Source organism: Pan troglodytes, chromosome 3, assembly GCF_028858775.2.
Source record: "Pan troglodytes isolate AG18354 chromosome 3, NHGRI_mPanTro3-v2.0_pri, whole genome shotgun sequence".
Classification (NCBI taxonomy): Eukaryota; Metazoa; Chordata; class Mammalia; order Primates; family Hominidae; genus Pan; species Pan troglodytes.
In genome coordinates, this window is record NC_072401.2 from 183898995 (window position 1) to 183919233 (window position 20239).

A 20239-nucleotide genomic window follows, 5' to 3' on the forward strand; every position below is an offset into this window, starting at 1 on the left:
TCTATTTCACATGATTTTGTAGTGGACCATACAAACTTGTTTTTCCCAGTGTAGACGTTAAATAATTTAATGGGAAATGTATACGGAAAATGTATGTTAAGTAATATGTATGTGAAAATATTTCAACAAGGTTACTCTGGTATGTGAATTGAGAAACTTTTCTTGATGAAGTAAAACATAAGGTTCAGAAGAGTGTGAATCTGTGAACAAGCCTAAACCTCAAAACATGAAGCAGTATAATTTTAATAGTCGTAAATAAAGTGGTAGCAGACCCCACTGAGATTCGCTGTGTATTCTGTATGCAATATGAAACCCAGAGATTCTTTTTATTTTACTTTAAGTTCTGGGATACACATGCAGGACATGCAGGTTTGGTACGTAGATAAATGTGTGCCCTGGTGGTTTGCTGCACCTATCAACCCATCACCTAGGTATTAAGCCTGGCATACACTAGCTATTTTTCCTGATGCTCTCCTCCCTGTCCTCTCGCAACAAGTCCCCATGTGTGTTGTTCCTGACCTGAAAATCCTTGTGTCCATGTGTTCTCATTGTTCAGCTCCCCCTTAGAAGTGAGAACAGGCAGTGTTTGGTTTTTTGTTCCTGTGTTAGTTTGCTGAGGATAGTGGCGTGCAGCTCCATCCATGTTCCTGCAAAGCACGTGATCTCGTTCCTTTTTATGGGTGCGTAGTATTCCATGGTGTATACGTACCACATTTTCTTTATCCAGTCTCTCATTGTGGGCATTTAGGTTGATTCCATGTCTTTGCTATTGTGAATAGTGCTGCAGTAAACATACATATGCATGTATCTTTATAACAGAATGATTTATATTCCTTTAAACCCAGACATTCTGTTTTCTTTTTTTTTTTTTTTGAAACGGAGTCTCACTCTGTCGCCTAGGCTGGGGTGCAATGGTGCTATCTCGGCTCACTGTAACTTCTGCCTCCTGGGTTCAAGCAATTCTCCCGCTTCAGCCTCCCATGTAGCTGAGACTACAGGCACCCATCATGCCTGGCTACGTCTGTAATCCCAGCACTTTGAGAGGCCGAGGCGGGCAGATCACCTGAGGTCAGGAGTTCAAGTCTAGAGATTCTTATAGCATCCTTTAGCCAAAATTCATTCGGAATTCCGGATCTTTTGGGGTCTTAGAAAAGTAATGTCGTGGCCGTATTGTCTGTTACACAGCAAAGTTAAGTCTGAGGCCATACCTGGCAATTAAACATGTTAACATTTCTTCCATAAAACTCATGAATATTCAGACTTATGGAGATAAAGAGGATAAGTCAGTACAGGTTAAGTTTTGTCACCAAATATATTTTCTTCATTCTGTTTTTATTGCTTTCTGCTTTCTGGGTTTTAGGATACATATAAGAGATTGTGGACCTGTAAAAGAATCCCAAAGGAATTTTGGAAAATTTTCAAGTCCAGCCTATGATATTTAGGCCAAGACATGGCAAATATGTCTAGAAATAATAGCTACCACAACCAAAATATATAGGTTTCTTTTTTGTTTTCCATACACTGAGACTACAGGTGGCTTGGTTGACAGTGTTACTTTTAAATAAGATGAGACGATGAATAAATGAAGGAGTGAATGAATGTCAGGGTGAAGAAACAGTCTCAGGGTCTCATAAATAATGCCCTTCCCTTCCTCGTGTCTTGGCTGCTTTAGCCTCAGGATATGTGAGTCTGGGGTCATCCGAAGCCTGGATCCTCCTCCAGCTATCAAAATGAGTTCCCAAAAGTTTTCCAACAACTGAGTCATGGAGGAAGAGCTTTAAGAACTAAAACAAATAAAGCTCATTCCTTCCCCAAGGCTTTTGTGATTATTCTTCTCTCTGACCAGAACGTTTTCCCCCATGGCTGATTCCTTATCATCTTTTGGATCTCAGGCCAAATGCGACGCCCAGGGGAACCTGCCCTATCCACCCAGCCTCTATGCCCTTACTCTGCTGTGTGTCCTCATCACCCTCTGAAATTCTTGTGTTCACTCCCTTTTGATCGGAATCCTTCACTAGCAGGGGTGCTCTATTAGGGCAGAGCCTTTTTGTTCCGAGATGAATCTCTTAGGACCTGGGGCAGTGACGGGCAGACAGCACTCAGTAAGTATGTATTGGGTGAATAAATAAGTGAAGGAATGTTTCCCTGACTGTCGGTGCTCAGTGAAGAGCTGACCTGTGCCTACGGACTGAATCATCTTTTCATTTGTAACTTTTAACTATTGTAATTCTAGATAATGGTGATGACTGTATTGTGAAAATTATTAAAAGTTTTATAAAAATACAAACACAAGTACCTTTTCTCCCTCTCTTTTTTAATTCAGTTACCTACCGCAGTGACTCATTCATACTAACATCTGAGTCTGTGTCAGAAACAAGCAAGAGAAAACAGAGGCAGAGATAAAGGACTGATATTATAATTTTTGAACAGCTCTTTCTTCTAGATAAATGTTCTTTATATAAAAAATAAAATCTCCCCAAGAATATTCTTAGACTTTAAAAATCTTTATGTGTGTGTGTGTGTGTGTGTGTGTGTGTGTGTGTGTATTTTTTTCTTTTTTTGAGACGGCGTCTCGCTGTGTCTCCCAGGCTGGAGTGCAATGGCACGATCTCGACTCACTGTAACCTCCGCCTCCTGAGTTCAAGTGATTCTCCTGTCTTAGCCTCCCGAGTAGCTGGGATTACAGGCGCCTGCCACCATATCTGCCTAATTTTTTGTATTTTTAGTAAAGATGAGGTTTCACCATGTTGGCCAGGCTGGTCTTGAATTATTGACCTCAAATGATCTGCCTGCCTCACCCTCCCAAAAGTACTGGGATTACAGGCATGAGCCACCGCGCCCGGCCAAAAATCTTGCTTATAGTCCCTTACACTATTGAAACTATTGCTTCTGCTCCTTTCCTTGCTTAATTTATTGAATTCTTTCCATTATTAGTAAAATATATTTTGTTTCTAAAAGCTGGCAAGAAACTTACTAAAATAGTCTAACATTTAGCATGCTGCAAAAACTTTGACATTGTCATACAAATAAGTGGATTCTTCAAGAGTTCAGGTTATCTTGCAGGAAAAAGATGATTTAGTTTTATAGAGTTTCCTTCTTGAAAGAGGTCTAGTTAGAAAAGATTTCAAACCAAATAGGGGCGGAGACAGGGTAGGGAGAAAATACCATTATGGATACTTCAAATGAAATAAGAAGGAAGGACAATAATATCTAATGTTTGTTGCTTATAGTAATACTGTATCCCAAATAATCGCAAAAAAGCTTTACTGGAAAAAAATCATTACACCTATCTGATTATAAAGAAGAAACAAAAATTGATTAATAGTTTGCTATTTTCAAAGTGTAAAAATAGGGTAATTAATTCTAGATCATTTGACACTTTGGTTTTCTAAAATTAAACTTCTCAGAGAAATAGATTCAGGAAGAAATTTCACAAAACAACATTAATTAAAATGGCTGGGAAAAAAACAATACTGTAATAACAGTTGTAGAGTAGTGAAACTGGGGGAAAGTCAAGCAGCATTTTTTGCTTTGCTGATGACTGCAGTGGGGGAACTTCTATGGGGAGAAAAAGTGGATATTGGCCGTTGCCTTAATTAAACTCATGATTTATGAAGCCCCTGGTTAGCCACAGCCACCCGGATATTTCAGAGCGAGAGTCAGAGCCTATTTAGTCTGTCACTGACTCTGAGTTTGGGAACCATAAATAGGCCTGCTTGTGTTGGGCTTGTCTTGTCATGGACGTCCACTGAGATCAACGGAATGCCAGAAGTGACCCAGCAAGTAGGAGAGAGACACGTTCCTACGAGAGACACAGAAGAGCGCTCCCCACATTCTTTAAATATTTTCTCCTGGCTATCATCATAACCTCTGTCTTATCGGGATTAATCTTTTTCTGGCTCACTTTGATCCCAGTCCCCTGTTAGGCCCCTCAGATGCTGAATACATTGTGAAACTGTGGTGTCAGGATTAGAGATAAAATGGGAGATGTAGACCATGTGTCATCAGCATGCTGATCTCAGAGTGAAAATGCCTGACTTTTCTTCAAGTTATCTTGCGTGCACTTTGAGCATGTGGGTGATTACCATCAGAGCTCGGCAATTCTCCCTGCGAGTCCCGGCCCTGCAGCCCACGAGAGCAGGGAAAGGCAGGATCTAGCAGGGTGTTCCTCATGGTGCCATTCCCCACGGACACAGCCTGGGAGGTCTTCCTGTCCAGCCAGAGAGCCTGGAGCAGGGAGACAGTAAGGGCCTGGGATGGAATGCAGCTCCAGAGGCTGCTGTTTTGCCTGTTTGTCATAGGATTACTGTATTACAGGGCTTTGAGACCAGCCTGCTATGTCCCCTCAGATCTGGCCTCTGAGGCCCCTGGGCAGGATGGCATTTTCACTACCTCTCTTTCCCGCTCCACTGACCTTCACTCAGTATTTCCTCCTTCTCTGAAGCCCGCTTCTCATCACCACCTGCAGCCTCAAGGATGCCTGCTTGCATCTTTGAGGCTTTTGTCATCAGGCTTGAAGATTTTTTTCCACATGGTCCCCTTAATCTGCTCCCATTCTTGACAGTTTAACACTCGTGCTGAAATTTCATTCCCTGCAGAGTTGGGATTTTCATGTGAATCGTTATAGCTTCTCTCTGGTTTACCATTGGCTTCCCAGAGCTCAGCTTCTGGGCACTTAATAAATGTTCATTTAATCAATTACTATCCCAATAGTTTGTTCTCTTGTAACAACAGTTTTCACCTCCATTTCTGACAATGCTTTCTTCTAATTCATTCAATAATGAGAGGTCAACACACATGTTCTCTGTTTTTCTCTAACAAAAAGGACATGCCTTCATCCCTTCTTCTGTTCAGTGGTGCCCCCTCTGCCTGGGCCCTGCGTGGCATTCCCCTCTGCTTCCTCTGGATCCTTGGCTCCATTAATTTTTTTCCACATTCTCCTATCTTCAGTCGCTTCCTTTTCCCTTTCTTTCTTTTTTCTTTCTTTCTTTCTTTTTTTTTTTTTTTGTGAGGCGGAGTCTTACTCTGTTGCTCTGTTGCTATGCTGCGATCTTGGCTCACTGCGACCTCCGCCTCTCAGGTTCAGGCCTCCTGCCTCAGCCTCCTGAGTAGCTGGGACTACAGGCGTGTGCCACCGTGCCCAGCTAATTTTTGTATTTTTAGTAGAGATGGGTTTTCCCATGTTGGTCAGGCTGGTCTTGAACTCCTGACCTCGTGATCCACCTACCTCGGCCTCCCAAAGTGCTGGGATTACAGGCATGAGCCACTGGGCCCGGCTTTCCTTTTCCCTTTCTTTTTCCAGACAGGTAAAATGCACGAGGCTTGACCATTCTTTTAAAAACGCTTCTCCACTGAAATGACTCTCCGTGGTCACAGATAACCTCTTTATTCCTGAAGCCAGTGGACCCTTTTCAATTCTGCTCTCATCTGTTTTCTCCACTGTCGGCCACATGCCTTTTCCACCAATTTGCCTTCTTTTTTTTTTCTCTCTCTTTTTTTTTTTTTTTTTTATTCTACTGTAAGTTCTAGGGTACATGTGCACAAGGTGCAGGTTTGTTGCATATATAGACGTGTGCCATGTTGGTGTGCTGCACCCATTAACTCGTCATTTACATTAGGTATATCTCCTAATGCTATCCCTCCCCACTTCCCCCACCCCATAACAGGCCCCCAGTGTGTGATGTTCCCCTTCCTGTGTCCAAGTGTTCTCATTGTTCAATTCCCACCTGTGAGTGAGAACATGTAGTGTTTGTTTTTTTTTCTGTGCAATAGTTTGCTGAGAATGATGGTTTCCAGCTTCATCCACGTCCCTACAAAGGACATGAACTCATCCTTTTTTATGGCTGCATAGTATTCCATGGTGTATATGTGCCACATTTTCTTAATCCAGTCAATTTGCCTTCTTAAAACTTCTTGGTGGCCCAGCACGGTGGCTCATGCTTATAACCCCAGCCCTTTGGGAGGCTGAGGTGGGTGAATTGCTTGAGCCTAGGAGTTTGAGACCAGCCTGGGCAACATGGTGAAAACCCGTCTCTACAGAAAATATAAAAATTAACCCGATGTGGTGGCACTTGCCTGTGGTTCCAGTTACTTTGGAGACTGAGGTGGGAGAATCACCTGAGCCTGGGAAGTCGAGGCTGCAGTGAGCTGAGATTGCGCCAGTGCACTCCAGCCTGGGTGACGGACTGAGGCCCTGTCTCAAACAATAAAACTTATTGGTTTTCCTGCCTGATTGCTTTCTCTGAACTGTACCCTAGATCTTCCTACCATGGTGGTTCAGATGAGAGATGATGGTAGCCTGTATGTGGGTAGTGCTTATCAGAGATGGAAATAAAATTGACAAGAGTTGATAATGTATTAGAAGCGGGGGCTAAGAGAGAGGTAAGCAAGATAATCACTAGGTTTCTGACTTGCATAATTGGGCGGTGATGTCATTCACTGAGATTAGAAGCATTCCAGGTGGACTATGTGGTAGAGAGGCTACAATGAATTCAACTTTAGATGTATTGGAGATGTGTTTAGAATGTCTTACGGGTAAATGTCACGTAGGCTTTTATTTATTTATTTATTTATTTATTTATTTGAGACAGAGTTTCGCTCTTGTCGCCCAGGCTGGAGTGCAGTTGGGTGATCTTGGCTCATTGCGACTTCCACCTCCCGGGTTCAAGCAATTCCCCTGCCTCAGCCTCCTGAGTAGCTGGGATTACAGGCATGCACCACCACGCCCAGATAATTTTTGTATTTTTAGTAGAGGCGGGGTTTCACCATGTTGGCCAGGCTGGTCATGATTTCCTGACCTCAAGTGATCCGCCCACCTCGGCCTCTCAAAGTGCTGTGATTACAGGCATGAGCCACCGCACCTGGCCGTGAAGGCTTTTAGATGGGTCTGGAGCTTGGAGGAGAAGTCTGAACTAAGGATAAACTAAAGGTAAGTTGCTGAGTCATCTGTAGAGAGGTGGGAATTGAGGGCACGGATGAGACAGCCTAGAAGAAAAGGAGGAGAAGATGAGAAGAGAGTATCGAGGTATTGGAAACTGGGGAGGGAAGACAAGTCTAAAAAGGAGACTGGAAAAAAGTAGTTGAAGATGGAGAGGGAAAATCTGGGCAGTGTTGGGATACGGAAGCTGAGGAAAAGAGCAGTTCAAGATGCTTGAAATGAACACACCAAAAATACTGTGAACTATTCAGCACGTCCTTGTTTTGTAAGTAAAATTCATAGTCACATCAGCGAAATAATTTTAAATGTATGTCTGTTGACTTAAATATTGGTTTTCTTCTGTGACTGAGGTTCCAGTACTTAGGAAAGGAAATGAAAGAGAGGCAGGGCACTCAGGGCTGACTGTCTTCTCAAAGTACTAACTGATACACTCTTCCAAGAATGGAATCATTTGTGTTTTCTATTAAAACATATAACCCAGGCTATTAGACCATCATGGTGGTCACGGCGATCACAAAATATTTTTAACTGGTTTGCTGTGAGCTGATTTAGCCTTCTGAAATTTTATTATCTTGACTGCTAGAATTGTTGGAACCAGCCATACATGTTAGAGTGATTGACAGCTACTTCTGATGAGGCTTTTATTGGATCTCAGGCAGCCTGCAAGTCACTGTCCTTTGCATTCAGATGCATTTATTTCCACAGCCTCCAGGGTAGCTGATGTTATTTTTCCTTCCCATTCTGAAATTTTAAGATGCCCCAGCTTTAGCCTGGCTCCTAAACTGATGGACAAGAGGAGAATATGAAGAGGAAGACAGGGTCTCCTGGAATCCTCAGTTCCCAGGCTCTTCCCTCCAGTGGTCCAGGAACACTTTTGTCCCTGTCATAGATTTGTGTAATTCTCATGATGTGTCACATATGGAGAGAAAAACCAAGTTTTGTGTAGCCTAATAGATAGCTGTTTAGGAAACCATTCCAACTGTCCAGCTTTCTGAGAGTTTGCAAATATCACTTTACTTCTTACATTAATAGATCCTCATGCAAATCAAATCATATTGAACTTTATTAGCTATGCTTGATGTTATTTATGTTCTAATTAAATTAATGAGAATCTTGCATTTCTTCACAAAATTAAATTTCTAGAGTCTCTTTTTATTGTAATGTCTACATTCCATAATCAATGAATGCTTTTAATCCTCTGCAGTGATACTTTCTAGTGTTTTGGGAATGAAGCAAAGGCTTCAGAAACATTCAAAACAATCGAGTGTTAGGCTGTGCTATTGTTTGTTTAATGGGCAGAGGTCACTTGCTATGGGAATACTGAGGGTCTGCATGCTGGAATCATTCTCTTTTTGCCCAGGATGGGATCATTGGGTGAGTTTACTTAATCCATGGGCTTTGTTTCCCAAGACTGTGTCAGGGAACAAGACACAATTGTTTCCAGCCCCAGAATTCTCTTGAGAGAGTGGCTCCAGCAACTTTGCTCTGTCTCATGTGATGTAGCATCCTCCAGCATCATTTAGAAAAGTGAAAGAGCAAGTAGAAAGGAATTTATCTGATCTTCATTTCTTTGTTGTTGTTGTTGATTTGTGTCACACATTGCTTCTCAGGTGGCCCTAAGAGTAAATCAGAAATTCCAATTGAGATTGCAAATTTTGTTTTAATTCTCTGTTGCTTTTCCAGCAATCAGTGCTTTCCTTTAAATTCTGTCTCGTCTCCTAAATGAAGGCAGCGTCGTGGCCCAGTTTGGGTCTCTGTTTAGCAACTGTGGTCTGTTTGAACTGAGGCAGTCCACATGTTACTTCCATTCTTTAGATTAATGTGATGACCGTAGTCCCTGCCAGAATCTTTTGGAACCAGTTATCCCAGGATATTGACATGTGACACGGCCATAGGACTGAAAACTTCCTCTCTTCCAGGGCCAGCCACAGGAGAGAGAAAGGGATTAAGAAGCTACTGTTGTGTCAACGCTGCAACTTGCTTTAGGACTCTGAGCTGGTTTCTTAACTTTTCCATTGATGATCAATAAAACCAGTAGAACAATAACTGCCTTCAGTGATTTTACAGATTTGTGTTAGTTAATAAATATAGGAATTTAGGGAAAGCTGTTTCTGATTTGTATTTGACACCGATGTAACATTTTATTGGCGGGCGCTCCTGCTGGATCCTCACTCTGTGGTTAACAGTGACTCCTCTTCTGGTAGCACTCCCTGGCTCTGCAAGTCACAGGAAATAGCGTAAGAGCTCACTTGTCTCTTATGTTGAACAAACAGAGGCAGCAACCGCTATGGCAGAGGGTGGCACCTTCTGGCTATGTGTTTTCCTAAGTGGCCTGAAATGAAACTCCTAGAAGTTGTCTCATTGATAAAATGAATGCGATCTAGGTACCACTAATTATCTAACCCCGGGTCATCAGCAGGATTTACCACCACTGCCAGCAGCCCCAGGGCATAGGGGAAGAAAGAATTTTTTAAAAAGAAGTCATGGAAGCAACACAGAGAGAAAAACAAAGCAGCGCTTATGAATTAGATTGGTTATGAGCCCCCACCCCCGCCCCTCAGGAATAACATTTTAGATACGCAGTGGACACGAAGCAGGCCCCGCTCTGAAAGAGTACAGGAGGTAGAAATGCCTTCCTTTTCTAGGATGTAGATGGTGTGGGTACCAAAGCCATTGTTGACAGGAAGGAGGTGGTGTCGGATAAGAGAATAAAAATAGAGCCGGAGTAGTAGTTTGAATCCAGCAAACCAGCCCTCCTTCTAAAATTCTGCAGCACGATCCCATCACGTAAGAATGTGTCTCTTCCGTATGTGACAAAGACACGGTTTTATTGATCTTAAACAAATGGGCTATGTCTGCCAGAAAAGCTTGTGCCGTCTTGGCTGTATTCATAAAAAATAGAGAGAGATGAATCATGCCATGTAGGTTCCAGAGCGGGGGCGTTCCCTCCCTCTCGTCCTTCGCTCTGCCTTGCATTATTGCAGGCTCCAGCAGTGCAGGGATGAAGTCACTTTCTAGGGAGGAAGCCGCCAGTAAATAAGTAAACAAAGAAGATAAGTTCAGATCATCCTCGGTGTTAAACTGAGACTAAAACGAGAGATGAGGTAGTGACTGGGAGTAGAGGGGAAGTTGAGGTAGATCACGAGGGATGCCTCTCTGAGGAGGCGATGCTCACATCGAAGCTCTCGGGATGAGACGGAACCAGCCGTGTGGGCAGCTGTGGGAGGACGCAGAGATGGGCAAATGTAAAGATGCGAAGAACACCAGAAATGGTGTTTCTGAAGGACAGAAAAATATGAGTCGAGCTAGAATCTGATGAGCAAAGAGAAACGAGTTAGATGTGATTTTGGAAAGGGAAGGCAATGTGTTTCGCTGCGTGCTGATCAGTCCTGAGGTGCTGCAGCAAGAAATTGACATATAGAGGTGGATACGAGAATGGTGAGGAGTTTGGAGGAAATACCCTGTGAAGAGCGCAGTCGGAACTGGGGGTTGGTTGTCTTACGAAGAGAAGACTGGAGAGAGAGCCATGATAAATGTCTGATCATTTGAGACGTGATCTACGGGAAGCATTACACAGATGATGGTTCCATAGAGTGGCCCTCAGACCATTGAAAGGGGCCATGGCGAAGGCAGAACTCACCCGCCTTAGAAAGAAGCACTTTAACCCTTGACCTCATCCGTCCAAAAATGGAACGAGTAGCTTCACAAGGCTGCGCTGTTAGTTTCTAGTCATAAAGTGTTGTTAGGCAAGGACAGCTTTAATTTACTAGATTTTAAGATTTTTCAGGCCAGTGACTTTGTTTTCTGTCCATGTTGTATCTCTGGCAAGTACCTGCGGGTGGATGCTCAGTCAGTGTTTACTGAAATGACAAATAAGTAAATCGCAGTAGCAGCTGGACCAAGGATGGGTCAGGCAACCTCTCAGATTATACCTAATTCTAGGATTTTATAATTCTGTGATATGAGTAAAAGCAGAATTATTTTCAATACTTAACAAAATTTTATTGGGAAAAATAAAGAACTGTGAACATTGGTGAGAAGTCTTAAAAATAACTTCCCAAACTCTAGCAAATGCACCCTCACCCTTTCCCTGCAAAGCTCCCCACGCAAACTCTTCTGTGTTTCCTAAGCCATGAAGTACAATAGTGCCATTGCTGTTTGTCAGTGACATAGAAAATATTATTTAGCTTTATTTAATGGGGGATTTTCAGATAATTTGGGCCTCAAATATGCAGTTTTGAAAGTTGATCTGAAATACATCACTTATAATTGCCTTTAGGCTTTTAAGCAAGCATATATGAAATGCATTTCATTATTTTATTCACTATATTTCAGTTAAAATTTGCTTTTAAAATATAAAGTGCCTGGGTGCAGCAAACCACCATGGCACATGCATACCTGTGTAACAAACCTGCACGTTCTGCACATACACCCCAGAACTTACAGTATAATAAAAAAAATTTTAAATAAAAATAAAGTGTCACTAAAAAAGTATATCAATAGTCTTAGCCTTATTGTCAAAGAAAAAAAATTGAAATTCTTAGACCATTTTCATCATTCAGAGTATAAAAAATGTTGACATGTACTCTATTGTACAGTGATCAAAGGCATTATTATGGTACATTCTTTAATTTAAGGTGATTCTTCTAATGTGTAGCACCAATTATTCTGATCTCTGCTGAAAAGTGATGACATGTGGTATTTTTGTTTAACATAGATCTAGTAAGTTGGGTAATTTAAGTAGATGGTTAAATATACGCAGTACCTGAAATAAGCTTGCGTATATGAAGCTTTGATTTATGGAACTGGCGGAGATTCAGTCAGTAAGAATGTAATTTTAAAATAGCATCTGCATTGAGTGGATTACAAAGGAGACCACGATTTTCCTTCATTCATTCAACAAATAATTACATGCCTACTACGTGCCAGCTCATATTTGAAGGCCTGGGATACCACAGTAAACCTGACAAAAACCCTGCTGTTACCGAGTTCCTCATAACTACCAAAGGGTTGCAAATGAGATGTGGAAAGTTCTTTATAACCATGTATATCTACAGAGCACTTTATAGTTTACAGAGCACTTCCCCAAACACCTTTAGGCCTCTGAAACCTATGAAAAAGGTGCAATAGTAATAGCAATAGAACAATAACATAATGAACATGTATTGAGTGTTTACTATGTGCCAGACCCTCCTCTACAAACTTTATATGTTTTAACTTGTGAGTTTTCAGAACAACCCTGTGAGGTGTATAGTATTATTCCGATTTTGCAGATGAAGAAATTAAGACACAGACAGATTAAATTCCTTGGCCAGAGCTGCATAGCTAATAAGTGGTAGAGGACATGCTATCACCCACACCACCAGCTGTGGAAATGGGAGCCATGTGGTCATGAGTTGCCTGGGTCGCGCAGCCAGATGGAAGTGGAATTTAGGTTCTCCGATTTCAGGGCCAGTGCTTTTCTGAATGCACTGCAGCTGCCTACCTCCAAGCAATGACGTTGTTAAAATGATTAGTAAGCTTTTGCTGAGTTAAGCTGTGATAACAAACAATCCCCAAATCTATGACTTACAACAAACGTCTATTTTTTTACATATTTTGTGAGTTATATGAGTTGATAGTGGCTGTACTCCATGCTGTTTTCATACTAGAAGGAGAAACTATTATCTCACATATTCTGCTCTCACAGCAGGAAAACACAATGGTGGACCATGCACTGGCTCTTAAATCTTCTGCTCCATCGTAGACTGAACCGCTTCTTCTCACATCTTCTTGGCCAAAGCAAATCATACAACGAATGGGGTGGGAAATGTACATCCCCCCACAGTGAGGGCACTAAGTGGTGGTGGTGGGGGTTGGGGACCTGTGAGGATGGGTCTGATAGAGAGGGGTGGCAAATATTTTGAGCAATTGTGATGTTTTTATGTAAATATTCTTAGTTAGTGGTTTTTATTTTTTATTTATTTAGTTTTTTTAGAGACTAGGTTTTGCTGTGTCACCCAGGCTGGAGTGCAGTGGTTCAGTCATAGCTGATTGTAGCCTCACACCCCTGAGCTCAAGGGATCCTCCACCCAGCCTCCCGAGTAGCTGAGACTACAAGTATGCACCACTATGTCTGGCTACTTTTTTTTAAAGAGATGGAGTCTCGCTATGTTGTCCAGGCTTAGTCAGCTGTTAAAAATGATTTGATTGCAAACAACTATGTGGTCTGCACTGTTCTGGTCATTTTTCTTTTTCTTTTTCATTTCTTTTTCTTTTTTTTTTTTTGAGACGGAGTCTTGCTCTGTCACCCAGACTGGAATGCAGTGGTGCGATCTGGGCTCACTGCAAGCTCTGCCTCCTGGGTTCACGCCATTCTCCTGCCTCAGCCTCCCGAGTAGCTGGGACCACAGGTGCCCACCACCACGCCCAGCTACTTTTTTGTATTTTTAGTAGAGACGGGGTTTCACCGTGTTAGCCAGGATGGTCTCAATCTCCTGACCTCATGATCCACCCGCCTCAGCCTCCCAAAGTGCTGGGATTACAGGCATGAGCCACTGCGCCTGGCCTGTTCTAGTTATTTTTCAACTGTTACATCTTTTGTTTTAATGCACCACTTGGCCTTATTATCCTTATTTGGCAGATGAGGAAATGGAATAGAAAGAGAAACAGAAAAGTTAAGTAACTTACCTAAGGTAACACAACTCGTAAAGGATAGAGTGAGATTTTGAATGTAGGTTTTCCTTTGCCAAACCCCAGATTTCCCACTTCGGTGAACTACACATGTTGGAGGGAAATCGCTAACGAATTTGGTTCATGTTTGGACAGATCAGGGACTTTTTTGTAAAGCCAAAGAATTCTTACGTGTGAATGATTTCCAGCTAGTAGAGAAAAACCTAAACTATCTATAACCTCCAGGAAATTAGTCATTCTGGCTAACCGCATTTTTCCAGGTTAATGAAGATTTAATATTTTAAAAATAAGCATTTTTATATTTCTGTTGACTAAAAACATTCACACTGTAGAAATTCTCACGCAGTGCATAGAATATTAAACATGCAATGGTGAATTGATAAGGTCTCCTACACCAACTGTCACCTGATTCCAGCTGGAAGTTTATTTAATGGTGCGGCATTTCAGATGGATAAGAATTTGTTATGCAAACAAGGGTTTGTTCACATTTGATTTTCTTAACTATCTAAAGGCTCTAAACAGTGAGAGATTTGCCCAGAGACAAGAGCCTTTCCCACCAATCAGCAGAGCTTCTCAGTGTTCCAGAGTCCCAAAGACATCTTCATTTGAAGGGTTCGGGGCCTTAATTAAAGGACTGCATTTTGAGGTCTGGATTTCCAGGTTATCAATTTTGGGAACTGAAAAAAACCTTTCCACTTAGAAAGTCATCATGGGGGCTGGGCACAGTGGCTCATGCCTGTAATTCCAGCACTTTGGGAGGCAGAAGCAGGAGGATCGTGTGAGGCCACGAGTTCGAGACCAGCCTGGGCAACATAGCGAGACCCTGTCTCTACAAAAATAAAAAATTATCCAGCCATTGTGGCGTGTGCCCGTAGTCCTGGCTACGTGGGGGACTGAAGTGGGAGGATCACTTGAGCCCAGGTGGTCCAGGTTGCGGTGAGCCATGATCACACCACTGAACTCCAGCCTGGGTGACACAGCGAGACCCTGTCTCAAAACAAAACAAAAGCCATGATGGGAAGTTGTCTTTTACTGTTAAAATGGAAAAGTGTGGGAGAAAATTAAATTACGGCTATGCTTTTTCATACTAGGTGGGCCTTCTTTCCCAGTATAGAGTCACCCTTTTACAACTCTGAACTTAAGATATAAAATGAGATGGTCGATTGTTTAGTAATCACTAGAATTCTATTCCCTCCTCGAGGTGTAAGTGCTGTCTTCTTAAATGGGAGAAATCTGTTTAAGTTTCATGATACATGCTGACACTGTGTATCTTACAAGTAAAGATGCTCTCTCCAACTTTGGGTTAAAACATGCACAGAACATAAAATTCTTGGTGACTGTAAATGAGATCTATCCATTACAGTGGGTTACTTTATTCATTTCAATATGTTACTTTGAATACCTGCATTTGAATTAAATGAGATTGCTGCCAGGCGCTGTGGCTCATGCCCGTTACCCCGGCACTTTGGGAGGCTGAGGTGGGCAGATCACCTGAGGTCAGGAGTTGGAGACCAGCCTGGCCAACATGGTGAAACCCTATCTCTACGAAAAACACAAAAACTTGCTGGGTGTGGTGGTACGTGCCTGTAGTCCCAGCTACTCGGGAGGCTGAGCCAGGAGAATTGCTTGAACCCAAGAGGTGGAGGTTGCAGTGAGTCAAGATTACGCCACTGCACTCCAGCCTCGGCAACAGAGTGAGACTCCATCTCAAAAAAAAACAACAAAAAAATGTGGTTGCTGAGAATGTCACACGTCCAGACCAGTCAATTGCTCTTAATTATTTAAGTATACACACGACTTTCTTTCATTATGCTCCTTATGAGTCAAACAAATATGGAGTGCAAAGCTTTTAAGACCTCTAAAATCTCTCCATCAGATGTATGCTGCTGTGAGAGTAGAAATTGCTTTCATGGAGATTTGAAAGGGAAAAAAATTTAAATAACGATGTGATTTAGTGTGCAGTTGGCAAATCAGCATACTTAAAATACATGAATATTAAAATAAAGAATGCAATAAACATAACTACTGACTTACAGTTTATTGAGCAACTGACTTTTAAGTAAGATTTTTTCCACTCAGACTTTCTTCATAGACCTTCAGAGTCCCTCCTATGGTTATTTTTTTCCAGATCACTGTTACGTAGAGGCTTATCCTACTCACAGAATTCACCTGCATATTTAAATGGCATAATTACTATAAAAAGGCTCTGGGATACCTTTGGGCTCAGTACTTCAGCTGAGAAATGTTATACATAAAATGACACCTGGCTAATAAAAGGAAGCAAATCGGCATTTATTCAGTGTCTGTTAAGTGCCAGGAGCTTCACCGTGTGTCTCATTTAATCACATTGCAACAGTCACAACAGTCCTTTCAATTTGGAGCAGTAGTTGCTCTTAGTTCGGCAGACAAAGAAACCCAGCTTCATGTAGGTGAAGAATCGGCCCAAAGTCACAGAATTTGTAGAGCAAGGATTTGGACCCAGACCTCTCTGTATCAAAGGCCTTGGCTATATTTTCCCATGAACTCTGCCGGCAGACACCAAACTACCTCTGAAAGGAGAAAGAAAATGATTTTTTTGTTTGTTTGTTTTAAACAATAGAGGCTTTATCTCTCTTGTGTCACATTTTACTTTAGGGTTTAACACAAGTCTGTGAACATCCGCAAACACTGGCTTCATGTTGCCCCACCATCCCCAGTAAGAATTATACCAAGAGGCCGGGTGTGGTGGCTCACGCCTGTAATTCTAGCACTTTGGGAGGCCGAGGTGGGTGGGTCACCTGAGGTCAGGAGTTTGAGACCAGCCTGGCCAACATGGTGAAACCATGTCTCTACTAAAAATACAAAGAGTTATCCGGGTGTAGTGGCACGTGCCTGTAATCCCAGCTACTTGGGAGGCTGAAGCAGGAGAATCACTTGCACCCAGGAGGCGAAGGTTGTGGTGAGCTGAGATCGCACCACTGCACTCCAGCCTGGGCGACAAGAGCAAAACTCCGTCCCCCTAGAAAAATAACAGAAGATTTATACAAAGAAATTTATGGGATTATATGACATTTTCCAGGCTTCAGGCTGAATAGACCACTTTTATATGGAAGGCATACTTCAGATATCTTAGATAAAGAAATGTTTTCTTTGATAAAAAAAATTTTGAGCTTCTCCTTATAATATTTGTTTTTCTTAAATTGCCTCTCTTTCCTCCACACAATCATTAGCCTCTGAAAAATAAAGATATATTATCTTTTTAAATTGAAGCAAACTTTTATCTTTTAAGATTAATTGCCATTATCTAATCTATTTTGTTTAAACGAAGTTCTTACTTACAAGAGGGATTGAAAGTGAAGTGACATTTGCCTCTAAATTGAGATAGCAGATGTTGCAAACCCAGTAAATGCCTTTAAAAAAAATACAGTTTACAGCAAAAAGTAAACTCTGAAAGAAAACACTGCAATCAAAATAACGATACACTTGATCAGCTTTAAAACTGATGTATACATTTTGTATATTTTATGTTTGCCTTTAGTCAGTCTACATTTCCTTGTATCTTTTACCCATTCTTTTTAATTCTAATCTTTTTCCTACAGAAAAGGATGTTTTAATTATTAGATTGAAGTGGACATTAGTTTCTTGATGCCAAATCGTGTTCTGTCTGGTGGAGCGTATTTTCTCAAGGGAGAAAAATTCAAAACCTAATGCCTCTATGTGAAATCTACATGTGTAGTGTAAAACAAAGGATCACGCAGGCTGGATAAAGACAATGGAAGACTTTGGGTGGCTTCTTACAGTTCTCTGAGGACCCATGAGCCATTCCACCTTCAGCCGTTCCACCCACATTCTCTCCCTTTTTTGAGGACTTTTTCTCTCTCTCTCTTTTTTTTTTGTAGTTATTGAAGCTTTAAAACATGATAGAAAAGAAATTCTCATTTAAAACATTTTAAAAGAGAATAAGATAAAAATATTTCACAAAAATATCAGTCGACTCATGAAAATGAATTGGGAAGTCATTCTTCCGGTATTTAGCATTGTTCAAGTATGGCTGCCTCGAAAAAGACTGGAATATTTTATATTCTTTCAGGTCTTTAAAAGCAGCAGAAGGCTTTGGTTAACAGAGCAGAATTTCCCTTATTTAGGTAAATGTTACACTGAAAGTAGTAATCCTTTTGAAATGCTAATTTTTTCATTTAAACCTAGTAAGCTGGAGGAATTTGAACGTGTGTGAGAAGTCTTTTATTTCTTTGGTCATAACCTATTATTTTCTTGAACTTTTGGATGGCAGTTATCATATTGTGTTATATATCCTCAGTTTCAGATTTCCGGAGACATGTAATGAAAACAATACAATCAACAGTGAAGATAATATATCAAATATATCAGTGCCCATTGCACTGATGGAATAAGAGCTAGGCTGTTACAGTCAGCAAAAAACAAAAAACAAAAAACCCAAACCAGTAAGCTAAGCACTCTGGGTTTTGGTGTTGTGTTTACGAACCATGTGTGTATATTTAAATATGTCTGGGGAAATAGTTTGTCTCTAAGGCAATTCAATCAGTACTCATTTAACGAAAGACTGGTACTTTCAGAAAATATCTTAAATTTCAGTGCAGCACAAAGGAGCCAGTTTCTACCCTAAATTTTCAGGAGTTGTATATGATTTAAATTTTAGAGCTTAATTTTTGTGTCATTTGGCAAGGATGACAGCCCTGTGGGACCCTGTTGCCTTTCCCCTTGCACATGTTAGACAGATCTGTATCTCTTTTATTGGAGAAGTCTTCTAACACAGTTTTGAGTCTATAGGAGTTCTGTAAGCGCATCATGATAATGTACCCCCAAAGCACAAACTTTGTAAACATTTTTAAACACGTAATGGATGAGATCATTAACTGTTTTAGGAAGAAAGCTGATCAGCAATGGAAGAAAAGAGGTTCTTATTATAAGGTAACTAACCTAGGACCCGCTGTCTCGTGCACTCCCCTAGCATTGTATTGCCAAAGAAGTTAAAATCAACACTTACAGAGGATTATGGTATATTATGCTTTTCAGTAGAGATTCCAAGACTCCAGAATGGCTTGTGTTTCATGCAAGCATCTTTAGCAACTACCTGATGGCCAGCAGTCCAGCTAGATCTGAGTCAGAGATCATTGTGGCACCGTGTGGTGACTCCTGGAGATGGCAGTGTGTGTGTCCCTGGGATGACCAACAGCAGCCAGAGAGATTTTTTCCTGGGAGGTCACACAGCCTGCCAGAATTGGGCTTATGTGTATGGGGAGAGGATGGGTTCAGAGAATTAGAGTGATCAAGACTGGTTCTTTCACAGTCAGTCCTAAAAATTTGCATCCTTCATTGTTAACATTTTTTTTTCCTGAATGAGAAGACTGCAGTACTGAAAAGTTATATTCTAAAAATGTTGGATATATTCAACCCTTCACTACACCACGTCTTAACTCTCACATCCCCTTAAATCCTTCATGCCTTCTTTCTTTGCTGTTCTTTGTACATCGTTCTGTTATTCAACTTGCTCCATTCAAAGCCCTGCATTCCTGTTTCTGCAATCCCATTAAGGGCGTATTGCACACTCTGGGACTCTGCCAAGGTCCCTGCCCACTCTGCACTGTCTCTTGGATGTATGTATAGGTTCCAACCGTTGCAAAATGATGATGTTCTTCACTTCTAGGCTTTCTCGAGGTTATTCTGATAATTCTAAATTATTTCGACCCAAAAGTTATAAGAATAAAATGTGCAGGATAATTGTCTTTTTCCCCTTTGGACATAGCTATAAAGAAGAATAGATGAAATTTGAATCGATTATGGGCTCCATCTCAGCCTGCCTTCGTTGTGGGGCTAGTTCCCCATAAGGTGTGAGTGGCAGATGATATACTAATCAGGAACAATTTAGTAACTTAAAGACTTTCTTCTGAACTGACAAAATTGCCCCATCTTAGAATAAAGGTCATAACCATCCCACTGACTATATATATAAGCAGTTAATTTTTTTGAGTGTACACTTGCTGCTCTGTCCTACAGATAAAACTGTAAACTGAAAATGCATTCATCTGCCTTTTAAGATCCTAAAACTCTCAAAATATGTGTATATAGTCCGTGAAGAATCTCAATACGAGTTTCAGGAGTTGGTCAAGTCATCCCCTGTAACTTTGCTTTTCTCCTTTTATCTTGTAAAGTAGCCTTAGGTGTTTGATCCACTCGTCCAAAAAAAGATCATAGCATTGCAATTATGGATTTTATTTCAGATGTTTATTTAAATTTTTTAATGAATTTTGATATTCTTGTTACTATATAGAACAAGATTTTAGCTGTGTTGGAGCATTTCCACTTGTAATATAGCCCAATATAATGCCAAATTAAATGGAAATAGTTGTAGGCCAAATTCTGTTGGATTATTATTTTTAGCTTACTCTTTTCTTCTTTCAAACACTGCTTTAAAAATAATTATTAAAAAAAAAAAACGGTACCCGGAGTGCCATCATTTTCTTCTCTCAGCTTCACACAGAGCTCCCTTAGGGTAGAATTGGTGTCAAAAAAAAGTTAGTGAATATATTCAAGGTTTACTTGCAGTTTGCAGCTGCCATAGGGTGTAATGGTTATTACATTTGGCAGCAGTTCTCCAACTTGAGCTTGCAG

The 20239-nt window shown here is 41.1% G+C and overlaps 1 protein-coding gene across 26 annotated transcripts in view; it reads left to right on the forward strand.

Annotated features, from left to right (window-relative positions):
* The window catches only part of TENM3 (teneurin transmembrane protein 3), a 2732592-nt gene that overhangs the window by 2168369 nt on the left and 543984 nt on the right, over positions 1-20239 (forward strand). The window lies entirely within an intron of this gene.